Source organism: Oncorhynchus nerka, unplaced genomic scaffold (assembly GCF_034236695.1).
Source record: "Oncorhynchus nerka isolate Pitt River unplaced genomic scaffold, Oner_Uvic_2.0 unplaced_scaffold_1782, whole genome shotgun sequence".
Lineage (NCBI taxonomy): Eukaryota > Metazoa > Chordata > Actinopteri > Salmoniformes > Salmonidae > Oncorhynchus > Oncorhynchus nerka.
The window spans coordinates 9,730-25,240 of record NW_027039545.1 but is presented as its reverse complement, the minus strand read 5'-3'; the positions used below and the strand labels follow the sequence as shown (position 1 = coordinate 25,240).

The window sequence follows — 15,511 nt, the reverse complement described above, 5'->3', positions numbered from 1 at the left end:
CCTCCTCCTCCTCCCCTGTCTCTCTTCTTACGTTCTCCTCCTCCTCTCTCTCTCTGTCTCCCTGGCTCTCAGAATCCCAGTAAAACCCTCAGCAGGGTATTCTCCTCCCCTGTCAGAGGGCCATATAACTCCTCTCTCCTCCCCTGTGTCTCCTCCTCTCCCTGTCTCCTCCCACTTAACGTTCCTCCTCCTCCCCTCTCTCTGTCTCCCTGGCTCTCAGGGCTCCCAGTAAAACCCTCAGCAGGAGTGTTCTCCTCCCCTGTCAAGAGGCCATATAACTCCTCTCCTCCCCTGTCGTCTCCTCCTCCCCAGTCTCCTCCTCCTCCTCCCCCTCCCCCTCTCTGTCTCCTGGCTCTCAGAGCTCCCAGTAAAACCCTCAGCAGGTATTCTCAGTGAAGGTTCTCTGATGATCCGCTAGTTCCTGTAGTCTCCTGACCGCTCTAACTGACGACTCTTCTCCTTGTGCTGCTCCCACTAGGCTCAGCCTCTCGCGTTACCCAGCTCGCCATTCTGGGACTGCAGCAGTGCATTGTGGGTCTCCCAGGGCCATGGCGTGAAGGATAACCGCCCGGTTGTCTCGCCACAGCTGGGCCAGTTGGTTGGAGGCGCTGGCGTGCACGATGTAACGTCTGGACTTCTCCTTGTAGAGCGCGGAACTCCGCCTTGAGGAGAGCGTGAGGTGAGGTCGGATCCGTCTGCTTTGTTGGCTGGTGGGCGGAGTCGGAGTGCTTCAGGATGGCGTAATAGGGTGGGGAGAGTGATGAAGCGTGTCCTCCCAGGAACTTGACGGACAGGTGTTTTCTAAGAGACGAAGAGAGTCAGGGTAACATTAGACTAGTTATCTAACTAAATGAGGCATGAGAGAGGCTGTGAAATCTTTCATATTAGTGAATCATAGACCAAAGGTCTTGTTCAGTACACAGAGAACAGTCTATTCAACAACAGGTCTTGTTTAGTACAGAGAGAACAGTCTATTCAATATCAGGTCTTGTTCAGTACACAGAGAACAGTCTATTCAACAACAGGTCTTGTTCAGTACACAGAGAACAGTCTATTCAACAACAGGTCTTGTTTAGTACACAGAGAACAGTCTATTCAACAACAGGTCTTGTTTAGTATGATGGGTAGAGTTCATGTTCTGTATTACCTGTGTCTGGGGAAGAGGACAGGTATGTGTTCTGTCTTACCAGTGTCTGGGGAAGAGGACAGGTATGTGTTCTGTCTTACCAGTGTCTGGGGAAGAGGACAGGTATGTTCTGTCTTACCAGTGTCTGGGGGAAGAGGACAGGTATGTGTTCTGTCTTACCAGTGTCTGGGGAAGAGGACAGGTATGTGTTCTGTCTTACCAGTGTCTGGGGAAGAGGAGGACAGGTATGTGTTCTGTATTACCTGTGTCTGAGGAAGGGGACAGGTATGTGTTCTGTATTACCTGTGTCTGGGGAAGAGGAGGACAGAGGAAGTGATCCACATGAACTCCCACGGCCGTTGCAGTTACGTGCCAAGTTCACTACACAGAGACAGTAGCGTCACATCCTGTTACTACAGGAAGTTTTAACTGTAAACAGTTGGACTCTCAAATGGTATGTAAAAAAGCTAAATAAAATTCAACCCAATTCAGCACTACATCACAAAATAGAAACAACCCCCCCCAACCAGTCAATGACCAGTCAGCCAGCCAGCCCAGCCAGCCAGTCAGCGGTAAGCCAGCCAGCCAGCCAGTCAACCAGCCAGAGTCAGCGAGCGAGCCAGCCAGCCAGTCAGCCAACAAGTCAGCCAACCAGTCAACCAGTCAGCCAACAAGTCAGCCAGCCAGTCAGTCAGCCACAACCAGTCAGTCAGCCAACCAGTCAGTCAGCCACCCAAGCTGCCAGTCAGTCAGCTAGCCAACAGTCAGCCAGCCACCCAAGCTGCCAGCCAACCAGCGAGCCAGTCTGGCCAGCTAACCAGTCAGCCAACCAGTCAGTCAGCCAAGCCAGTCAACCAACAGCCAACCAGTCAGTCAGCTAACCAGTCAGCCAGCCAACCAGTCATCAACCAGTCGGTCAGTCGGTCAACTAGCCAGCCGGTCAGCCACCCAAGCTGCCAGCCGGTCAGTCAGTCAATAACCAACCAGTCAGTCAACCAGTCAGTCAACCAGTCAGTCGTCGGTCAGCCAGCCAGCCAGCCACCCAAGCTGCCAGCCAGTCAGTCAGCCAGTCAGCCAGCCAGTCAGTCAGCCCTACCTGGCGATGGTAGACGGTGCTGTTTCCACGGAACATTCTAGCCAGCGATGATGACGTGTTTAGAAACAGGCGTATCCACACCACTGACTGTAGTAGAACAGCACCACATCCTGGAGAACACAACACGTTTTATATCCACACCACTGACTGTAGTAGAACAGCACCACATCCTGGAGAACACAACACGTTTTATATCCACACCACTGACTGTAGTAGAACAGCACCACATCCTGGAGAACACAACACGTTTTATATCCATAACCACTGACTGTAGTAGAACAGCACCACATCCTGGAGAACACAACACGTTTTATATCCATAACCACTGACTGTAGTAGAACAGCACCACATCCTGGAGAACGCAACACGTTTTATATCCATAACCACTGACTGTAGTAGAACAGCACCACATCCTGGAGAACACAACACATTAAAGACGTTTTATAGCCACACCACTGACTGTAGTAGAACAGCACCACATCCTGGAGAACACAACACGTTTTATAGGCACACCACTGACTGTAGTAGAACAGCACCACATCCTGGAGAACACAACACGTTTTATATCCATAACCACTGACTGTAGTAGAACAGCACCACATCCTGGAGAACACAACACGTTTTATATCCATAACCACTGACTGTAGTAGAACAGCACCACATCCTGGAGAACACAACACGTTTTATAGCCACACCACTGACTGTAGTAGAACAGCACCACATCCTGGAGAACACAACACGTTTTATATCCATAACCACTGACTGTAGTAGAACAGCACCACATCCTGGAGAACACAACACGTTTTATATCCATAACCACTGACTGTAGTAGAACAGCACCACATCCTGGAGAACACAACACATTAAAGACGTTTTATAGCCACACCACTGACTGTAGTAGAACAGCACCACATCCTGGAGAACACAACACGTTTTATAGCCATAACCACTGACTGTAGTAGAACAGCACCACATCCTGGAGAACACAACACGTTTTATATCCATAACCACTGACTGTAGTAGAACAGCACCACATCCTGGAGAACACAACACGTTTCATAGCCATAACCACTGACTGTAGTAGAACAGCACCACATCCTGGAGAACACAACACGTTTTATATCCATAACCACTGACTGTAGTAGAACAGCACCACATCCTGGAGAACACAACACGTTTTATAGCCATAACCACTGACTGTAGTAGAACAGCACCACATCCTGGAGAACACAACACATTAAAGACGTTTTATAGCCACACCACTGACTGTAGTAGAACAGCACCACATCCTGGAGAACACAACACGTTTTATAGCCATAACCACTGACTGTAGTAGAACAGCACCACATCCTGGAGAACACAACACGTTTTATAGCCATAACCACTGACTGTAGTAGAACAGCACCACATCCTGGAGAACACAACACATTAAAGACGTTTTATATCCATAACCACTGACTGTAGTAGAACAGCACCACATCCTGGAGAACACAACACGTTTTATAGCCATAACCACTGACTGTAGTAGAACAGCACCACATCCTGGAGAACACAACACGTTAAAGAGTGATTTATCACATTCATCAAGAAAAGCTGTTTTATAGCCATAAGCCCTGTCCATCCTAGAAACCAGAAACCAGTCTGAACTGAACAACTACAACTAGGACGTGTCTTTAAAGGTCTGTCAAATCAAACCACACAGTTATTATGGTGTTAAACCAGTGTGAGGTGGTGGTGAGGACCACCTTCCCTCTCCCTCCCTCCCTCTCCTGCTCCTCCCTCTCCTCCTCTCTCCCTCCCTGCTCCTCCTCTCTCATTTTTACTCCTCCTCTCCCTGGCTGCCTCCTCTCTCTCCTCCCTCTCCCCTCCTCATTTTTCTCTCTCCTTTCTACTCCCTCCCTCTCCTCCCTCCTCCTCCTCATTTTCCTCTCTCCTTTCTACTCCGTCTCCCTGGATGCCTCCTCTCTCTCCTCCCTCCCTGCTCCTCCTCCCTGCTCCTCCTCTCTCTCTCTTCCTCCCTCCCTCTCCACTCCTCCCTCCTTTCTACTCCCTCTCCCTGGCTGCCTCCTCTCTCTCCTCCCTCCCTGCTTCTCCCTCTCCCCTCCTCCTTTTCCTCTTTCCTTTCTACTCCGTCTCCCTGGATGCCTCCTCTCTCTCACCCACCCTGTGAGGATCCATGACAGTAGTAAGGAAAGAGGTGGTGGTCAGCTCTGAGATGAGGGGTCTCTTCTGGGTCCTCTCATCCTCTCTCCTCCCCACCAGGCGTCTCTGCAGTGGGCTGTGGGAGGTGCTAAAGTTCCTGATGAACAACTCTGGAGGGACAAGACGACACACATGGGTATAAAGCTGTCTATTTTCCCTAGACCTGGCCTGGGTTCAAATACTATTAGAAATCTTTCAAATACTTTGCTTTAGCCTGCCTGGAGTGCCAGATGGGTGGGGTTTGCAGTTTCAGGACATTTCTATTGGTCCATTAAGCCAGGCCAGCTCAATCAAGCACAGCTGCAGAATTTTAAATTATTTCAAATGGTATTTAAACCCAGGTCTGTTTCCAAGTAGACAGTGACTCTAACAGTAGCTAGTTGACCCTGTAGCTCCCCAGAGACTCTGTAACAGTAGCTAGTTGACCCTGTAGCTCCCCAGAGACTCTCTAACAGTAGCTAGTTGACCCAGTAGCTCCCCAGTGACTCTAACAGCAGCTAGTTGACCCTGTAGCTCCCCAGTGACTCTGTAACAGTAGCTAGTTGACCCAGTAGCTCCCCAGTCTTACCCAGAGACTCTGTAACAGTAGCTAGTTGACCCAGTAGCTCCCCAGTCTTATCTAGAGACTCTGTAACAGTAGCTAGTTGACCCAGTAACTCCCCAGTCTTACCCAGTGACTCTGTAACAGTAGCTAGTTGACCCAGTAACTCCCCAGAGACTCTGTACCAGTAGCTAGTTGACCCTGTAACTCCCCAGAGACTCTGTAACAGTAGCTAGTTGACCCTGTAGCTCCCCAGTCATACCCAGAGACTCTGTAACAGTAGCTAGTTGACCCAGTAACTCCCCAGTCTTACCCAGAGACTCTGTAACAGTAGCTAGTTGACCCAGTAACTCCCCAGTCTTACCCAGAGACTCTGTAACAGTAGCTAGTTGACCCAGTAACTCCCCAGTCTTACCCAGAGGCTCTAACAGTAGCTAGTTGACCCAGTAACTCACCAGTCTTACCCAGAGACTCTGTAACAGTAGCTAGTTGACCCAGTATCTCCCCAGTCTTACCCAGAGACTCTGTAACAGTAGCTAGTTGACCCAGTATCTCCCCAGTCTTACCCAGAGACTCTGTAACAGTAGCGGTTCCTCTGTGGTCCAGAACGTAGTGCACCTCATCCTTCAGGTTCACGATGGTCACAAATGACTGTGCGCCATCACCGGTCCCGTTGCCTAGCAACCTTCCTAACTCCCCCAGGCCACCGCCACCCATCTCGGCGTTGCCTAGCGCCCCGAGACGCACCGCCAGCGGCCAGTGGAGGGCGGAGTCCAGGATGTAGAACCTGAGCGTCTTATTTGTCCGACACCTCAACCCTTTAATCCCGCCTGCATCCTGGTCCTGGGAGGACGGGGAGGAGTCCTGGGAGGAAGATGGTGAGGGAGGGGGTGTCCCTAACCCCTCGTTGTCTAGCCCTAGCCCCTGATGTGGGGGAAGGGAAACCCCTAGCTGTCCCAGAGTTCTACAACAGGCACTATAGCGACCTGACGACGGGCTGTAGCTACTCAGGATGTTACTACAGGCAACCGTCGTCGCCGTCGCAGCAACAGGTAGGCAGCATCGTCTGAGGTAGGACTGGAGCACGGCAGCGCCAGCTGATGTCTGGGAGGGGAAGGTGCACAGGGGAGTGCGACCCGGATTGGACTGGTTGAGACAAAGCTCACACACCCTGGAGGTGGAGCCTGGAAGGGGGTGTGGCCTGGGCAGAACCACTGAGAGGCAGCAGAGAGGGGGGACAGGGGCTGGGAGGGTCCACTGTAGTAGTGGTCAGAGGGGTGGTGGTGGTGAGGGAGTCGCTACAGGAATGGTAGCGAACCGCGACGTCTGCAATCTAGAAGGGGTCGAAGAGTTAAATTAATGTGGATATAAAAATGGAGAGATTTAGACATTCTCATCTTCAGAGATCTGAAGCCGTCTGACTACATTCATCTAGATGGAACAATTCACAATGATGTTCTCGAGCCATGTTTTATTCTTCATCACATCAAAATATGAAATGTTGTAGTAAATTTATTTTATTTTATTGTAGTTGTAGTAGTGGTTGATGTAAGGGTCGTCGTTGTTGTCGTGGTGACTCACCTGCGTCAGCAGCGGGTCGGGGCCGTGCCCCAGGGGATTGTGGGGCAGGAAGAGCAGGAGGGCAGGGCCTTTGGTCAGTTCCTGCTCCAGAAGGCGGGACTTAGCACCAGTCGGCGCCAGCCATTGGAGGACGGTCTCGCGGTGCTCAAAGACCCAGGAACAGATGCCTTCAGAGGTGAAGTTACGCTCCCAACTAGGGAAAATCTGAGGGGGGAGGGAGGAGAGAGAGGGGAGAGACGGGGGAGAGGGGATAGAGAGGGGAGTCAGGGGATAGAGAGGGGGAGAGAGGGATAGAGGGATAGAGAGGGAGTCGGGGGGATAGAGAGGGGGAGATAGAGGGGATAGAGGGATAGAGGAAGAGACGGGGAGATAGAGGGGATAGAGAGAGGGGATAGACGGGGGAGAGGAGTCAGGGGGAGACGGGGGAGAGACGGGAGAGAGAGGAGAGAGATGGGGGAGAGGGGATGGAGAGAGGGGAGTCAGGGGGAGATAGAGAGAGGGGAGATAGGGGATAGAGGGATAGACGGGGAGAGGGGATAGAGAGGGGAGAGGAGTCAGGGGGAGACGGGGGAGAGACGGGGAGTCAGGGGGAGAGAGAGGGGAGACGGGGATAGAGAGGGGAGAGAGAGAGGATAGAGAGGGGATAGAGAGGGGATAGACGGGGATAGACGGGGATAGACGGGGAGATGGGATAGAGGGGGAGACGGGGATAGAGAGGGGATAGATGGGATAGAGGTGGGAGAGGGGGAGACGGGGGATAGAGAGGGGAGACGGGGATAGAGAGGGGAGAGACGGGGGAGAGGGGATGGAGAGGGGAGTCAGAGGGGATAGAGAGGGGAGAGAGGGGGAGAGAGAGGATAGAGAGGGGATAGAGAGGGGATAGACGGGATAGAGGGGGGAGACGGGATAGAGGGGGAGACAGGGGATAGAGAGGGGATAGATGGGATAGAGGTGGATAGATGGGATAGAGAGGGGATAGAGGTGGAGAGGGAGAGACGGGGGAGATGGGATAGAGAGGGGACAGGGGGGAGACGGGGGATAGAGAGGGGATAGAGGGGATAGATGGGATAGAGGTGGGATAGAGGGGGGAGACAGAAAGGTAAAGCTAAACCTCCATAGGAACAAATTACAGTACCAGGAGATATTCCTGAATATTTGACCCGACCAGGAGAAAGTCACTATCGCATTAGAGGAAACCAAGACTACTCTCAGGGCCGGCCTGCTGGTGCTCACTAGCAGGAGTGACTTTACCCAGCAGGTCAGGATAATTAACGTGGCAGGATAATTAACGTGGCAGGTCAGGATAATTAACGTGGCAGGATAGGATAATTAACGTGGCAGGTCAGGATAATTAACGTGGCAGGATAATTAACGTGGCAGGATAATTAACGTGGCAGGTTAGGATAATTAACGTGACAGGTCAGGATAATTAACGTGGCAGGATAATTAACGTGGCAGGTTAGGATAATTAACGTGACAGGTTAATTAACGTGGCAGGATAATTAACGTGGCAGGGCAGGATAATTAACGTGGCAGGATAATTAACGTGGCAGGTCAGGATAATTAACGTGGCAGGATAATTAACGTGGCAGGGCAGGATAATTAACGTGGCAGGTTAGGATAATTAACGTGACAGGTTAATTAACGTGGCAGGATAATTAACGTGGCAGGATAATTAACGTGGCAGGATCATTAACGTGGCAGGTTAGGATCATTAACGTGGCAGGTTAGGATCATTAACGTGGCAGGTTAGGATCATTAACGTGGCAGGTTAGGATCATCAACGTGGCAGGTTAGGATCATCAACGTGGCAGGTTAGGATCATCAACGTGGCAGGTTAGCATAATTAGGTTTAGGTTAAGAAAAGGGTTAGCTAAAATTGTCCCCTGATCTACAACCAGGTCTGCCCTTAAAAAAAAAAACAGTCTTGGTTTCCACTAATGCGACTCTGGGCCCTGACAAGTCTGTTTGTCACGTGCTGATGACATCACCACTGAGCAGTGAGTAGTTGAAGTGTCGGTAGACAAGGGGGGTGGGCGTGTGTCGACTGACCAATGAGGAGTTGACGTGTCAGTAGACAAGGGGGGTGGGCGTGTGTCGACTGACAAGGGGGGTGGGCGTATGTCGACTGACCAATGAGGAGTTGAAGTGTCGGTAGACAAGGGGGGTGGGCGTGTGTCGACTGACCAATGAGGAGTTGAAGTGTCGGTAGACAAGGGGGGTGGGCGTGTGTCGACTGACCAATGAGGAGTTGAAGTGTCGGTAGACAAGGGGGGTGGGCGTGTGTCGACTGACCAATGAGGAGTTGAAGTGTCGGTGCAGGTAGACTGTCTGGTCATCTCTGACTGAGATGGACTCTGCCACCTGTCTACTGGTCACCACCCCGAAACGCACCGCACCACGGAAGTCTGAGGCAGGGAAGAGCAACACACACTTTCATTGATCTTTTACTTCTCATTTCTATAGTCACAGAACTAGAATGAGTAGAACAGGCCTTGCTATGTATTGGGCAGGTCTATTCATTCTATTTCAATGGCTATGACATTCTACTCCGGTGGCTTACCTCTCTTCAGGGCTTTAGGGAGTTAGCCAGTTAGCATGTAGAGGTTAGCTTACCTCTCTTCAGGGCTTTAGGGAGTTAGCATGTAGCGGTTAGCTTACCTCTCTTCAGGGCTTTAGGGAGTTAGCATGTAGCGGTTAGCTTACCTCTCTTCAAGGCTTTAGGGAGTTAGCATGTAGCGGTTAGCTTACCTCTCTTCAAGGCCTGCAGAGCTGAGGAGAGGTATGTGATGTAGCCGGGAGGCTGAGGAGAAGAGTTGAACTGGAAATAACCCACTACCCCCGGCTGGGAGGCAGGAGAGGAAAACAGACATGAAACACGTGACTTGGGTTGCAAAAATCCAGTAGCTTCCTCAAAATTCAAAGGTTTTCCAGAAACCTTGGTTAGAGGATTCTGGATTTCCTGTTTATTCCCTCCTGATTCTGTGAATCCTCCAAACAGGATTTCTGTTCAACCTGGGCATTATGGGAAAGGTACTGTGACATCACAGGTCATAGAAGCAGTAGAAGCAGTCAGCCATGTCAGAAAGACTCACTTTTAATCTAGGTCTTATCTACAGGCTAAACCCTGCTAGCAAAACAAACCAGGCTCTCTGTTGTGACAGACAGAGGCACTACAGAAAGGATTAAACAAAAAAACTGGCTAAACAGCTCCTCCAGAACATAACACCCTCCACCATACCGTACACGACACCTGACCCACAGGTACACCACACCTAGTGGACCACTCCCAAATGGCACCCGGTTCCCTATATATAGGTGTCCTACTGTTTAACCATGGCCCTGTAGGGCACGATAAAGGGAACAGGGTTTCATTTGAGATATGATCACTCATTGTGACATCGAACTCTTGTCTTTCAACAGAAAAATAACACCCAAAGCATAACACTCATTTCCTCTCATCTCTTTGTTTCTCTGCTCTGTCTTTATTCTTATTCCCTTCAGCCCCCACCCCCCATTCTTATCCCCTATCCCTATCCCCCCCATACCTCATGATAAGACAGGAAGTCTTGTAGTGTGGCTCGTGATGGTAGGTAGGTCAGTGGGGTGATGACTCTCAGGATGAACCTCTCTACATAGGAAGCCAGGAACGGACCCTTGTACTCTATAGGGCCAAACCTCCAGAACCAGACAGGGGGAGACAGATACAACATGTCAGAGTAGGAGGACCCATTTAGAACCAGACAGGGGGGGGGGGGGACAGATACAACATGTCAGAGTAGGAGGACCCATTTAGAACCAGACAGGGGGGACAGATACAACATGTCAGAGTAGGAGGACCCATTTAGAACCAGACAGGGGGGGACAGATACAACATGTCAGAGTAGGAGGACCCATTTAGAACCAGACAGGGGGACAGATACAACATGTCAGAGTAGGAGGACCCATTTAGAACCAGACAGGGGGGGGATACAACATGTCAGAGTAGGAGGACCCATTTAGAACCAGACAGGGGGGACAGATACAACATGTCAGAGTAGGAGGACCCATTTAGAACCAGACAGGGGGGATACAACATGTCAGAGTAGGAGGACCCATTTAGAACCAGACAGGGGGGGACAGATACAACATGTCAGAGTAGGAGGACCCATTTAGAACCAGACAGGAGGGGGACAGATACAACATGTCAGAGTAGGAGGACCCATTTAGAACCAGACAGGGGGGGATACAACATGTCAGAGTAGGAGGACCCATTTAGAACCAGACAGGGGGGATACAACATGTCAGAGTAGGAGGACCCATTTAGAACCAGACAGGAGGGGACAGATACAACATGTCAGAGTAGGAGGACCCATTTAGAACCAGACAGGGGGGACAGATACAACATGTCAGAGTAGGAGGACCCATTTAGAACCAGACAGGGGGGAGACAGATACAACATGTCAGAGTAGGAGGACCCATTTAGAACCAGACAGGGGGAGACAGATACAACATGTCAGAGTAGGAGGACCCATTTAGAACCAGACAGGGGGGAGATACAACATGTCAGAGTAGGAGGACCCATTTAGAACCAGACAGGGGGGAGACAGATACAACATGTCAGAGTAGGAGGACCCATTTAGAACCAGACAGGGGGAGACAGATACAACATGTCAGAGTAGGAGGACCCATTTAGAACCAGACAGGGGGGGATACAACATGTCAGAGTAGGAGGACCCATTTAGAACCAGACAGGGGGGACAGATACAACATGTCAGAGTAGGAGGACCCATTTAGAACCAGACAGGGGGGGACAGATACAACATGTCAGAGTAGGAGGACCCATTTAGAACCAGACAGGGGGGACAGATACAACATGTCAGAGTAGGAGGACCCATTTAGAACCAGACAGGGGGGGACAGATACAACATGTCAGAGTAGGAGGACCCATTTAGAACCAGACAGGGGGGGACAGATACAACATGTCAGAGTAGGAGGACCCATTTAGAACCAGACAGGGGGGACAGATACAACATGTCAGAGTAGGAGGACCCATTTAGAACCAGACAGGGGGGGGATACAACATGTCAGAGTAGGAGGACCCATTTAGAACCAGACAGGAGGGGGACAGATACAACATGTCAGAGTAGGAGGACCCATTTAGAACCAGACAGGGGGGCAGATACAACATGTCAGAGTAGGAGGACCCATTTAGAACCAGACAGGGGGGGACAGATACAACATGTCAGAGTAGGAGGACCCATTTAGAACCAGACAGGGGGGGGGGGGACAGACACAACATGTCAGAGTAGGAGGACCCATTTAGAACCAGACAGGAGGGGGGACAGACAACATGTCAGAGTAGGAGGCCCCATAGAGTACAAGGGTCCGTTCTCCTCTAGAACAGGTGAATGACAGGGTATAGATATAGAGCAACTAGACTAAATCGCATTGAACTGCACTAGAACAGGTAGGTGACAGGATATAGATATAGAGCAACTAGACTACCTCCTTTACCTCTTGTAGAACAGGTGGATGACAGGGTATAGATATAGAGCAACTAGACTATATCTCCTTTACCTCTTGTAGAACAGGTGGATGACAGGATATAGATATAGGGCAACTAGACTATATCTCCTTTACCTCTTGTAGAACAGGTGGATGACAGGATATAGATATAGAGCAACTAGACTATATCTCCTTTACCTCTTGTAGAACAGGTGGATGACAGGATATTGGTAGAAGCTCTTCTGTTTCCTGCATTTCCCCTGGCTCCACCAACAGTTCACTGCCACAAACTGCACCTGTACAAACAGACAGCAGAGGCAGAATAAGACCACAGCACACCACCTGTACAGACCAGGAGTCCCATTTAGAAACAGCTTCACAATTTAATACAGTAACTAGGAGGTGTATTGAGTTGTACTGTCTACAGTAGAAACAGACTGGCAACCTGACTATATAGCACCATACTGTAGCTGTGCAATAGACCAGGGGTGTATTCATTAGTCCAAAACCGTTGCATAAACATTTGGTCTGTTGCAAAACATTTTGCAACAGAAACCTCTTCCTCCAAATGGAAAACATTTTGCAACAGAAACCTCTTCCTCCAAATGGAAAACATTTTGCAATGAAAACAAGTTTCTATACAACAAATTCAAGTAGGTCCCACCCTGTTTGCTTCCTGAGCAGTAAACAGTTTCCATTGCAAAAGGTTTTGCAACAGGCCAAACGTTTTGCAATGGTCTGTGACTAATGAATACAACCCTGTTCTGAAATATACTGTTCTGAACCAACCCTCAGCAGGATAAGCCAGTCCACAATAGTGCAGTTCCCTGCCTGTCTGGCCAGCCTCCGGACGACCTCTTGGCGAGTGGCGATGAAGTGTGAGTGCGTGTGTTTGTGTGTGTGTGTGTGTGTGTGTGTGTGTGTGTGTGCGCGCGTACATTCCTGTGTGTGTACCTGTTTGACCAGCCTCCGTGCGACCGCCTGGACCTCGTGGCGAGCGGCGATGGAGTGTGAGCGTGTGTGTGTGTACCTGTTTGACCAGCCTCCGTGTGACCTCCTGGACCTTGTGGCGAGCGGCGATGGAGTGTGAGCGTGTGTGTACCTGTTTGACCAGCCTCCGTGCGACCTCCTGGACCTCATGGCGAGCGGCGATGGAGTGTGAGCGTGTGTGTACCTGTTTGACCAGCCTCCGTGCGACCTCCTGGACCTCGTGGCGAGCGGCGATGGAGTGTGAGCGTGTGTGTACCTGTTTGACCAGCCTCCGTGCGACCTCCTGGACCTCGTGGCGAGCGGCGATGGAGTGTGAGCGTGTGTGTACCTGTTTGACCAGCCTCCGTGCGACCTCCTGGACCTCGTGGCGATGGAGTGTGAGCGTGTGTGTACCTGTTTGACCAGCCTCCGTGCGACCTCCTGGACCTCGTGGCGATGGAGTGTGAGCGTGTGTGTACCTGTTTGACCAGCCTCCGTGCGACCTCCTGGACCTCGTGGCGAGCGGCGATGGAGTGTGAGCGTGTGTGTACCTGTTTGACCAGCCTCCGTGCGACCTCCTGGACCTCGTGGCGAGCGGCGATGGAGTGTGAGCGTGTGTGTACCTGTTTGACCAGCCTCCGTGCGACCTCCTGGACCTCGTGGCGAGCGGCGATGGAGTGTGAGCGTGTGTGTGTACCTGTTTGACCAGCCTCCGTGCGACCTCCTGGACCTCGTGGCGAGCGGCGATGGAGTGTGAGCGTGTGTGTGTACCTGTTTGACCAGCCTCCGTGCGACCTCCTGGACCTCGTGGCGAGCGGCTACGGAGTGAGCACACCAGGAGCATAGAAGAAGATGACGGACACCCTGCCGCGCCTCAGCCTTCCACCTGCTCCAGCTGACCCAGGTACAGGTCCACTACAGGGGCCTGCAGAGAAGAACCTCACTGGGACGCGCCGACGCAACCACATTCTTAGCCCGGCTAGGAGGGAGAAGAGGGACGGAAGGGGTGTCAGAGAGAGAGACAGAGAGACAGAGACAGAGAGAGAGGAGGGATGGAAGGGGGTGTCACAGAGAGAGAGAGAGAGACAGAGAGACAGAGACAGAGAGAGAGAAGAGGGATGGAAGGGGGTGTCAGAGAGAGAGAGAGACAGAGACAGACAGAGAGAGAGAAGAGGATGAAGGTGTCAGAGAGAGAGAGAGAGAGACAGAGAGAGATACCCAACCAACGAACCGATGATTTCCACATCAAACACACTGCAGGTGAGTTAGCCGAGACTGTTCTCCACCTATAAAAAGTTGCTTACAGCTGCACTAGGGTCAGACAGCCGCACTAGGGTCAGACGGCCGCACTAGGGTCAGGGTCAGACGGCCGCACTAGGGTCAGACAGCCGCACAAGGGACAGACAGCTGCACTAGGTCAGACGGCCGCACTAGGTCAGACAGCCGCACTAGGGTCAGACAGCTGCACTAGGTCAGACAGCATTCTTCTGTAGATTGCGGTGACAGATGTGGATCGGAAAAGCGCACCTCAATCCAGGGATGAGAATTTAGTTGTATTGAGACTTGTTTCTACTGTATTATTGACTGTATGTTTGTTCGACTCCATGTGTAACTCTGTGTTGTTGAATGTGTCGAACTGCTTTGCTTTTATCTTGGCCAGGTCGCAATTGTAAATGAGAACTTGTTCTCAACTAGCTTACCTGGTTAAATAAAGGTGAAATAAAAATATATATAAAAAAAAAAATCTACTCAGGAATGCTGTTCGACCCCAGTGCAGCTGTAATCAATAGTGTCTCGGATCTGATGGCTAAACCATAACTATCAGCTATTGGAACATAGCCCACTGTTAAAGTTACAACTTCAGCCTAAGACAGATAGCTAGATCAGGGTTTTACTCTCCTCTGGGACCTCAGTTGGCTAGACAGATAGCTAGATCAGGGGGTTTTACCTAGGGGACCCCCAGTTGTTTTTTATCTATTCCAGAGTAAGCACACCTGATTCAACGAATCATCAAGCCGTTGTGAATTAGGTGAGCTTGTTCAGGGACACAACAAAACTGTGAAATGCCTGGTGGTTTGTCACTAAAAACCACAGATATCTACCAAAGCAGTTTATCAGCCATCCGAACGATGTTACCTACCTGCAGGTAAATGTAACCGCCAGTAGTAGCAGGACGCTCAGCAGTATCGCCCCGCAGACAAGCACTGGTCTCGGGCCATCAGACTAGACACCTGCCTAAGAGACTGCCGCAGCCACCGAAGCATTACAGGGAACTGGCTAGCCCTCCCATCGGATCTACACGCCCTGGCGGTATAAGGCCATTCAGCTAGCGGGCGGAGGTTGTAGGTTCCGCGAGGCGCGGTAGGGTTATTGTAGGTTCCGTAGGTTGCACATTTATCGTGTTTTGGGCAGAGTTTAGTTCAAACACGAACAAGCCAACCTTCCTTCCCCACGTAGACTTAGCTACTTCCGCAATGACGCTGCTCCACGTCAAGGGAGCGTCGGGTAA

At 51.0% G+C, this 15,511-nt stretch overlaps 1 pseudogene; it reads right to left on the bottom strand.

Moving 5' to 3' along the window:
* Nucleotides 1-376: 376 nt before the first annotated feature.
* On the bottom strand, nucleotides 377-15,266 carry LOC135567806 (thioredoxin domain-containing protein 11-like; annotated as a pseudogene).
* Nucleotides 15,267-15,511: the final 245 nt, after the last annotated feature.